Genomic DNA, 8,714 nt, shown 5'->3' with positions numbered 1-8,714 from the left:
AAACAGTATAGCGTACTTTATAGTATTTCAGGAGCCGCCTTTAACCCTTACAGTGTTTTTCCGCATAAACAGAAACACGTGTCGATTTATTTCCTCCTTGCTGTTGGTGTTAAATTTGAATCAAATCGGATAGGGACATTTGAGAAAGACGAAAGGCCTCTTTTTACATATATAATATCTACACACAGTTTCATTTGCTTCGGTCCACTCCTTCCTGAATATTACGGTAATATTTACTTTCTTCAAGAGGGCTTTGGCCCCAACACTGTTTTCCCGCACAAATTAAAACACGTTTCGTTTGTTTTGCAAATTGTCCCTACACGAAGTTTCGTTGCAATTCTCTATATTCTTCAGAAACTTCTGACGTAAACTTATTTGCACTTTTGATATTTTGTAATCAACGGTTTAGGTCTGTGGCCCACCCAACCTCCTTTTTTTTTTTATAGGAAAATACGAAAATATAGTCCCTCATTTTACGTCTACAATACCTGTATACAGTTTCATTCACTTTGGTTAACTTCTTGTCTTTCGGTCAGCAACTTCCAAAATTTTGGGTGGAAGCTTTTGCCCCCAAAACCCTTTTTCCTCAGAAAATAAAAAAAAAAACTTATTCGTTTATTTTTTTGCGTATTGTCACCCACAAAGTTTCGTTGTAATTCTTCATGTCCTTTACATATCTGACATACGGTTATTAGCACTTATGATATTTCGTGATCGAAGGTTTGGAGGGGTCTGTGCCCCATTCAGACGTTTCTTCCAGAAAAATACGAAACATATATTCCCTCATTTTACGTCTACAATATCTGTGCACAATTTCGCTCACTTCGGTCCTTCTTTTGCCTTTCGAACACCAAGTTCCAAATTTTTTGTGGGGGCTTTTGCCCCATAAAACCGTTTTTCCGCAGAAAATTAAAAAACACGTATTCGTTTGTTTTATTTGTAGTACCTACCTGACAAATATTATCAAAATCGGAGTGTTACAATTGGGAAGTGTTACTGGTTAATATAGTCCTGACTGGCAGGAATCAGCAGTAAATGAAGTCTATAGTAAAAGCTGAAATACTACAAGTCAGCGCGATCCAGCCAAGAGTCGGGTTCAGCGCAAGAGCTAGTGTACTTTGCTAGATTAATCTCACAACTATTGCCTTAGTGTTTGCTTTGGGAAAGGATCTTCATTGCGGGCCATGTATGCGCTGCTTTTGTCATAGGTGTTCAAACTAGCGAGCCCGGCGCTCGTGAGATCGGCACTCGCGCTCAGTCATGCTCCGGCTGAATGATTGAGCACGAGCCTGAGTGAGCCCGAGCCTCAATGAAATAAGTAAGCGCGAGTCCGACTGAGCTTGAGCCCAGTCGAGAGAAATGAATGCGAGACTGAATGAGCGCGAGCCGAGTTGTGAGAAGTGATCGCGAGGCTCAGTGAGCACGAGATCAGTTGAGAGAAGTGAGCCCGAGTCCGACTGAATGCAACCCCACTTAGGATTAGTGAGAGCGAGCACATTCGAGGGAATTGAGTGTAAGCCTAGTTTCTGGAAGTGATCGGCAGACCAAGTAACCGCGAGCTAAGCTGAAAGAAGTGATGCCAAGTGCGAGCCAAGTTGAGGGAAGTTAGCGTGAGCTTCAGTGAGTGCGAGCTCATTTGAGAGAAGTGGGCGCGAGTCCGAGTGAACGCGAGCCCAGTTACGATTATTGAGTGCAAGTCCACTCGAGAGAATTGAGTACGAGCTCGAGCTATGTTGATGGAAATGAGCTCGAGATCGAGTGCGAGCTTAGTTGAGAGAAGTGAACGTGAGCCCGAATGAGCGCGAGTCCAGTTAAGAATAGTGAGTGCAAACTCGTGTGAATTCAAGCCCGAGTGAGTGCGAGCCCAGTCGAAAGAAGTGAGCGTGATCCCCATTGAGGTAAATGATCGAGAGCCCAGTTGAAAGGAGTGAGCTCGAGCGTGACCGAGCTTAGTGTAAAATGTTTATCTATGATCCACGGCAAAACGTACGTATATGGGCTGTTTTCGCTCAAGCAGGATTTGCATGCGCTGTTTCTGCCCTTGCGTGTTTTTTGTCATGCGCTGTTTGCCGCGCGGTATTTGTATGCGCTGTTTTTGTCCATGCGCTGTGTTTGTCCTTATATCTATTTAACTAGGAAGAGTGCCTGTCAATTATGCAACCTGAAACACAGTAAAGACATTTGGGTTGTCAAAGGGACTTCTGTAATTGTTCCTGGCTCATCTTTCCTAAAGATTATAAAAATTTTAAACAGTCTGTGGCAATGGTTCTCAACCTAATTCACATCTTGACCCATTTGAGTTAGTGCAAGCTCGAGTAACTACGAGTCCAGTCGAGAGAGGTGAGTGTGAGCCCAAGTGACCGCGAACGCGAGTGATTGTGAGAACAGTTGAGGAAAGTGGTCTGAAGCGCAAGCCCAATTCAGGTAAATGATCGCGAGTCTAAGTGAGTGCAAGCCCAGTTTAAAGAAGTGAGCTCGAGGACGAGCGAGCCTAGTGCAAAATGTTCACCTATAGTTTTTGTCCATGGGCTGTTTTCGCTCACGCGGTATTTTTGTCCTTGCGCGGTTTTTGTCCACGCTGTATTTACACACGCGATTTTCGCCCATTGCTGTTATTGTTTGCGCTGTTTTGACCTAGAAGCCTTGAACCGGCTTTTTTGGGACGAACCATCGACTCCGCTCAATTGAGTCGATGGCTTGAGCCGGTTTGGTTGGGATGAACAATTGACTCAGCTCAATTCAGCTGATGGCTCGAACTGGCTCGCTTCGGATGAGCTACCAACTAGGTTCATGTGAGCCATTGGCTCGAGCCAGCTCTGTTGAAACGAGTCCATCGACTCAGCTCAACTGAGCCGATGGCTCCAACCGGGACGATTAGGGTGAGTAATCAGCTCAGTTCAGTTCGGCTCAGTTGGGTGTGAATTTTTGGCTCGGCTCACTTTTCAGTTCGGCTCGGTAATGAATGAGCTGTGAGCCGAGCCGAGCCGTTAACGACCCTAAACCCAGGCCGAGCAGCTTTGAACATGTTTGTCCGGCGTTCTATAACTTTTAACAATTTTTGACTCGAGCCAGAATACTTGCTCCTCCGGAACTCAAACCCAGAACCTCCTGACCGATGTCCTTACCTCCTGAAGACTTCTCGATGACCGAGATCGGCAGTCAACTATTTTTTAGTATTCAATACAAACCGCCTATCTTCCACGATTTCGATGTTATAATAATAATAATAATAATAATAATAATAATAATAATAATAATAATAATAATAATAATAATAATAATAATAATGTTAGTGTTGTAGTAGTAGTATCATTGACAAATATCTTATTTATGTAGGATACTTGAAAAGTACTTGAACCTACACACAGGATTTAGCTCGAAACTCGACCCGAATTCGAGTCGAGTTGGAGGAAATTTTTCGAGTCGAGCTCAAAGATGTCTGCTTCGAGTCGAGTAGAGTTTCAAAGAAAACTCGCTCGTGCCCATTCCTAACCAAATCTAACGTAATGAAACTAAACTAACCTAATATTAATTTTAAAAAAAAGCGAAAGTCTGTCATTTTTTTAAAAAAAAATTACGCTTAATAATATAATCTAACATAACCTAACGGGAACTAACTTAAACTCTGCCGTGTCGTGACAAAACGCTGTAACTTTGGCGGAGAAGTTTTGCGAAAATGAGCCGTAAAGTTTTCATTCGAAAATGCGATCTGTATCGTGTAGAACCAGAGTATCTTGACTTTGGAAACACGTGGTTACATGTAATGTTACGTAAATGCATGTTGTGTGATTAAATTTGGTGAAAATTGATTGGTTGACCATTATTGCCTAGTTACATTGGTTCTACACGATACAGATCACATTTTCGAATGAAAACTTTACGGCTCATTTTCGCAAAACTTCTCCGCCAAAGTTACAGCGTTTTGTCACGACACGGCAGAACTAATGTGAACGGAAACTATCGAAATTGTAACATTTTTTTTTTTTTTAAATAACTGGACCTCTTCTGCTAATCATTATCCCTCACTTATTTTATCCGTCGTATAATGACTTTACACTAGTAAATCTATACTTGTAAATGTAAAATATAGGTGTATTACTTTGCATTTAATTCTATTGCTTGCAGAAATTTGTTATTTATAAATATGTCTTTTCATGCAAAGTATTGAATTTTACCCATAAATCTTCTAAAATGTGGTGCGCCAAAACTACATCAGTACCCTTCTTATTTTTATGCTTTGTTTTTAGAGGTATCCAATTTACAATATAGAGTCTAGTATTAATATTAGTAGGATGTGCCGTTCTACTTAGCATAAGAATTCATCAATTTTGTACTTTTATTAAATAGAACAATTCCATAATATTGAAAAACGTCATTCGGTCAGACAGGGAAACTCCTCACGTGTATGGCATAAACGGTAGGATTTTCTACGAGATATGCCATAACATTTTTCCGAAGATAAATCCTAAGATATTTCCTAGGATTTATCTCGTAGTGTATATCGGGCCTTACAGCAACTTATCGAAAACGTACAATAATGAGCCAGCATTGCCCACTTCGAAAATATTCTCACAATTTGCAAGTTACAAATGCAGAAATAATAATAGTGCAGCAAAGGAAAAGTAAATGGTCAGCTGGCGTATATGGTATACCGCCAAGTATTGTAAAGAAAAGCATTAAATATATTCCTAGCCCTCTGTGTTTCCTCATAAATATGTCGTTCTTAAGTGGAGGATTCTCTAGTATATTAAAAATTGCAAAAGTAAAATTGAAAATTCTAGACCTATTTCACTTCTCTCAACTTTTTCAAAAATTTTAGAAATCACAATGTGTCCGGCTAGCATCGTTTTTTAAAAACATGATCTAATAACACACGAGCAACATGGCTTCCTAAAAGGGAAATAATAGAAAACAACAATATATTATTTCGTAGAAATTGTACATAAAAGTTTAGATAGTAACGAAAAATGTATAGGTGTTTTCCTTGATCCTTCCGAAGCATTTGCCTTAGTGTCACATAGAAATCTTCTTTCAAAGCTCCAAGATTTTGGAATAAGAGGCATTACGTCCAAATGGTTTAAATCGTATCTGGAAAATCGGCAACATGTAGTAGAAATTACATACAGTAACAGAGATACAAACCAAACTACATACTACATATCGGTGAAAAACGAGAAATATCATGTAGAGTGCCACAAGAATCCGTATTAGGGCCGTTATTGTTTTTGATATACATTAACGATCTATCATGTAATACTGCTCCAGCAGAACTATCCCTTTATGCAGATGATGCTAATATTATAGTAAATGGGAACACAAATTAGGATGTTGAAGGTAATGCAAATGAAATCCTTTATAAATTATCTCATTAGATAAAAGAAAATAAGCTTAAATTAAACCTGAAAACACACAAGCAATCAATTTTCATCATATGCGCAACAAAAATAAGCAGCCTATGAATATTTTAATTGAAAACAACGAAATAGACTGTGTGTGTTAGGAATTTGGATAGATAAAAATCTCTCCAGGGATGTACAAATAACTAAGCTTAGTAAAAATTAAATCAAATTTATTTCGCAATTAAAGTACTTAAAAATGTATTAAAAGAGTCTACTTCAAAAACAATTTGCTTTGGATTGTTCCAGTCAAATTTAACATATGGCATTATATTTTGGGGAAAGACACACAAAGTCAAAGTAATTTTTACAATACAGAAAAGAATAATAAGAATGATGGCAAATGCTGTGTTTCGTAAGGCTTCGTGCGAATTGCACTAGTTCTTTCGATACTTGAGCCTTATTGAGATCTAACTTTGTTGCAAGCGCTGCAAATGCGTTTTCTGGAAGCCGTTCTATATTTCGTTGAAAAATTTAGGATCTAGCAACCGCAAATCCTTAAGTAATTCAGATTTCTTCCACACTGTTTACCCTAGTAGCAAGGTTGGTTGGCCCACCGTTGGGGATTGAGTGTGATTTGATCACAATGGTGGGTGATAGTCGGTGCGAGCCTATAGCGGAAAAACTTACGTTGGCCCAACGTTCATTAAATCTTTGGTTGGCCAACAAACTGTTCTCCCGAACTTCACGCAACGATACTAGAATGGAATCTTTTCCCAAACAAAAAATACGTTACTTTAGGGTTGGCCAAATGTCGGGGAACCGCTCTTTTGGTTGGGAAATGGTTGTCAAAGTGGCCAAAGCTGACATTGGACCAACGTTGTATGTCGTATTGTCATCATTTTCCCAACGTTGGGCTAACCGATTTTGCTACTAGGGTACTGCTAGGGGGAGGGGAGTTGCTTTATAAAGTTGTCAAATGACTAACAGAAGGCCCCAGCAGGACTTCATGAAATCAGTCTCATTTCGGCATTTGAGAAGCCCCAATACACATATAGACAATATGATGCTGGGACCCCATTCTTCATACTATTGAAATATATTCTTACTAGGCCACAAACAAAGGGCTCCAAACAGGACTTTATAATACTGTTAGTTTCATTCCAATAATGGGACCCCGAGACTACATTCATTGCTGGGGGCAACCGAATTTAGTACCAAGATGCTGGATATGGCTTCACTGATCAACATGTATTGCACAGAATCAGTGCTATCAAAACGTAACAGAAATGTGAATGTAAGTCAAAACAGGCAAAATAAATAAATAAATAAAAATGGATACGGCCTTTTCGGTTATGGTTCTAGGTTAAATTTGCTAAGTAAAATAGCATCCAAATGTCCAAATAGGTTAGGCAATTGTACTTTTAATTGCTTGCGTAAGCCTAATTTCTCTTGGTCTTAAGCCTGTCTCTGTCAAATGGGTGCGCAACTTTTGCGTGGGAGACATGGGTTCGATTCCCGGTGGGAGCTCAAGTGGTTCGAATTCCACGTTGATCAGTAGGTCCCGTCTCATGTAGCCACGCTGCTGAAAATGACGCTAACCTCAAAATCAACTCAACTCAATTCTGTCAAATGGATAACTTGCCTGGCCGAGCACTCAACCAGTGTAGTCAACTCTGCTTCGACTGGTGCGCCTAAAGGCAAATCTCAGAACGAACAGTGACACAGTAAGATGTTTATGCAAAGGTTGATTCACGCCAATGTAACTAATTGGAAGGTCATTTGAGACTGTGCACGCGAGTGGTTTAATTTTCAATCAGCGAAACTACGTAGTCCTACATGTCTAAAACCTGTAGTGATTACCCCTTCTCTACGCTCTGGTAGTACTGATCCCTCTTTCTGATGTCTATATTTTCGCAACTCTTTATTCCTACTTCTGAAATAACCATTTCTTAAAACCTTACTCTATTGACAATACAATATAACACCAACATGCGCCTCAGTTTACAAAATCTGGGGCAAGATACACAGAACTAAAGTCTCAAACAAATAAATTATCATTTTCTCGTTTTACAAAAGTTTTTACGATACTTACACCCTGCCTAAAAATATTTTTTTTTTTTAAAAAAAAGTAGAAGCACTACATTCACAAACCATAGATTTCTAAAAGTCATCAAAGGCCTTCATTCCGAAATTTGATTTCACCGACATTTTAGACTTCGGCAAACTAGCAAGTTCAGAACTTACACCAAAGTTCATTTGTCGAGCCCGTTCAAACTACTCAAACCCCTTTGCCATTTGAAATCTTCAAGTTTACTCCCGTACCCCTATTTGGGAGTTCTGGGGTGGACCTTTTATAACACATAATTTCAATCCCTTAAAATAATGACGAATGTGTTTTTTCGTTTTCTCATATTCGCAGTCGTTTCGCAGATACACGGGGTGCAACGGAGTTTATGGACACGAAATGTGAACCCTCGCCATTTTAGATGGAGTCAACATAGCGACTTGAAACTTTCGACAAAATATTTCTCTTGTCAAGATCTTACCAAAGAAATATCTCTTGACCCCCATCGCCATTTAAAATTTTCAAGTTTACCCCACGTAATTTTTCAAGGTGGCCTGGAGTGGACCCTTTATAGCTATAAATTCAAACCCCTTAAAATAATGATAGGCGTGTTTTCGCGTTTTCTCATATTCGCAGTCGTTTTGAAGATACAGGGGATGGCAAATTTTAAATACACCACCCTGTATGTAAACATGTGTGTATATAGTATATCATAGAATTGTAATAAATATAGAATTATTTATTGTAATGAGTATGACATGACGATCAATGTTTTATTAGTTGTGACAAATAGTATTGTATTTGTATGTGGCCCCGCGTAGCGTAGTCGCTAACGCTCTCGCCTTCGGTGCGAGCGGTCCCGCGTTCGATTCCCGGTGGGAGCACTCGGTCGAAAAAGTGAAATGCTTTTTCAGGCCAGCCACCCTGGGTTTTCCTCATTCACACCAGGCAAATGCCGGGGTGGTACCTAACTTATAGGTCCCAGGCCGCTTCCTTCCTCCCCAATCCATTATTCCTTTCCTTTCCCCGGATGATGTGCTCGCCGAGGGACGTCATCCCTCAAAACCTGACGGGCTAAATGGCCTTAGATGTCGAGAGCCCAGAATTCTAAATCCTCAATCCCTAAACATGTGTATCTAATATATCACAGTATTGCATGTAGAATAGAGTGATGTGGTATAATGAGTATTACGACGTGGCGATTGATATTTTGTTATTAATTGAAAACAAACAATTTGGCAACGTATATAATTACATTTATTAAAGAATAAAGGAGTCTAAAATACTATAATATTTGTTTGACGTGCTAT

This window comes from Thermobia domestica, chromosome 5 (genome assembly GCF_964235325.1).
Source record: "Thermobia domestica chromosome 5, izTheDome1.hap1.1, whole genome shotgun sequence".
Taxonomy (NCBI): Eukaryota; Metazoa; Arthropoda; class Insecta; order Zygentoma; family Lepismatidae; genus Thermobia; species Thermobia domestica.
Note: the sequence above shows the minus strand (reverse complement) of the source record.